We start from the raw sequence: 2536 nt of genomic DNA on the forward strand, positions 1-2536 counted from the left end.
GGAACTGCTAGGTCATAGGGGAGCTCTATGTTTAATCTTTTGAGGAACTGCCATACTGCTTTCCATAGTGGTTGAATGAGTTTGCACTCCCACCAACAGTGTAGTAGTGATCCCTCCTGGCCACATCCCCTCCAGCATCTGTTGTTATTAGTTTTCTTGACCCTGGCCATTCTAACTGGAGTGAGATGGAATCTTAGAGTTGTTTTGATTTGCATTTCTTTTATGGCCAGAGATGTCGAGCATTTCTTCATGTGTCTATAGGCCGTATTTATTTCTTCTTCAGAGAAGACTCTAAATCTTTGGCCCATCTTTTAATGGGATGGTTGTGTCTTTGAAGATTTGTCTTGGAGTAATTCAATTTTTTGAGCTGTTGATATATTTTAGATATAAGGCCTTTGTCTGTTGCATGGTTAGTCAAGATCTTCTCCCATTCTGTAGACGTCCTAATTAATTTGCTAGCTATGTCCTTTGCCATACAGAAGCTCTGCAGTTTAATGCAGTCCCACCTATCCAGACTTTCTCTGATTTGTTGTGTTTCTTGGTCCTTTTTGAGAATGTTTCTACCTGTGCCAAGGACACCTAGTGTATCTCCTATTCCTTCTTGTAAAGTTTTCAGTGTGTCAGCTTTTACCTTGAGGTATTTGATCCATTTGGAGTTATTTCTACTGCAGGGTGACAAAGAAGGATCCAACTTTAGTTTTCTGCAGGTGCTTAACCAGTTCTGCCAGCATCACTTGTTGAAGAGGCTGTCTTCCTTCCATTCTATTTTTTTGGCTTCCTTATCAAAGATTAGGTGGCCATAGGTAAACACTGGTATATTTAAACTAACATGTTTGTAAAAGTGAATCACATTTTTTGTTGTCAGCTTTCTGCTCTGCTCTTGGTAGAATCATCTTTGTTTCCTCTTTTTGCATCCCAATTATAAACCCTGGCCATATGGACTTCAGTAGCAGTAAACTGATCTCAGAGAAATCAAGATCTTCCTCAAGAGAATGCAAGTTCTTTGTAACGGTAGATAAATTCTTTTGCAACAATGCCTGAGCTCCATCAATACCATATTCAAGCATTACATTAGTCCCCAACCACAGACACACTTTTATCAGTAGGAGGAACTTTAGCTTCGCAGTACGGGTTATCTGCCAATAAAAATCTGCTCTCCATTGAATTGGGGGATTGTTTTTTTCTGCCGCATCTATTTTAGAATTTCTAAAGTCTGTTTAATTTCAGAAACCTGACTTTTTAGGCTTCTTTCTTTTGGGCAAGGTTGAGTTCCATAAATTTATACTTCTGATATTGTTCATCCAGCTTCTTCAGTACTGTATCTGCAATCTTATTCCCAGCGTGTTTCATGAAGTTATCTATACCTTCCACAAACATGGCTTCAGGAATCCTCAAGTAAAGCCTGCAGCCCAGTCCCTGGAACCACATCTTCAAAGATACCATCATCCTTAGTAGCTGGCATCTTAAGAAAATGAGCTAGCAATTAACTCACATTCCTGGTGTTTCTCATGCAGTGCTTACAGAGGGTTCACACAAAGGGTTGAATTAATGTTCAAGACAATTTGTGTTCAAGGCCATCACAGAATTATAGGTCTCTCCCCTTCTTAAGCAATTTTTTGTTGTTGTTAGTCATGGGGCTTACGCTTGGGCTCTGTTTCTGAGCTCTTTTGCACAAGGATGATATTTTATCATTTAGAGCCACAGTGCCACAGGAGAGGTTTTCTGGTGGTTAATTGTAGCTAAAAGTCTTATGGACTTTTTTGCCCACCTTGAATCATAAGCCTCAGATCTCAGACTCCTGAGCAGCTAAGATTACAAGCAGGAGCCACTAGAACCTGGCAGCACTGATAATATTAAAATTTGTTTTCATAGGCATTATTATTTTTAACTAGTCCTGGTGCTTGAACTCAGGGCCTGGGTACTGTCCTTGAGCACTTTTGCTCAAGACAAGCACTCTGTCACATAAGCAGTATGATCATATGCACATAGGTATCAAGCCCTTGCGATCCTTTCCTAAGAATATCCTCCTTTGTTTTCACTGTGTGAATGTTTAAATTGGCGTTTAATTAATCATATATAATCATATATCCAGGTGTAATTATTTGTCTTTTACTATCCATTGGGTCTACCTGTAGATTTATTGGCACATTCTAATGATTACAAATGAGGTAAACCATGCATCCTATATGTCTTTGGGTCTGGCTTACTACATTTAGTATAATTTTTTCCCAAGCCTTTCCATTTCCTTACCAATGGGACAATGTCATTCTTTCTGATAGAAGCATAGAATTGTGTCTATATACTGCATTGTCATGATCCATTCATCCAGTGTAGAACATCTGGATTGATTTCATATCTTGGCTATGGTAAACAATGCTGCAATGAATATAGTCATGCTGGTGGCTATAGTGTAGCCTGGTTAGCAGTCATTTAGATAGATGCTGGGTTACAGGGAAGTTCTATGTTCAGTCTTTTGAGGATCTGCTTTCCAGAGTAGTTGAACATGTCCACTAACAGTGTAGTAGAATTCCCTTTT

The 2536-nt window shown here is 39.1% G+C and overlaps 1 pseudogene; it reads right to left on the bottom strand.

The window, feature by feature from the left end:
- Window positions 1-861: 861 nt before the first annotated feature.
- LOC150050207 (prefoldin subunit 3 pseudogene) lies at window positions 862-1426 on the bottom strand (annotated as a pseudogene).
- Between the last annotated feature and the right edge of the window lie 1110 nt (window positions 1427-2536).

Source organism: Megascapheus bottae, chromosome 18 (genome assembly GCF_031878675.1).
Source record: "Megascapheus bottae isolate mThoBot1 chromosome 18, mThoBot2.hap1, whole genome shotgun sequence".
Lineage (NCBI taxonomy): Eukaryota > Metazoa > Chordata > Mammalia > Rodentia > Geomyidae > Megascapheus > Megascapheus bottae.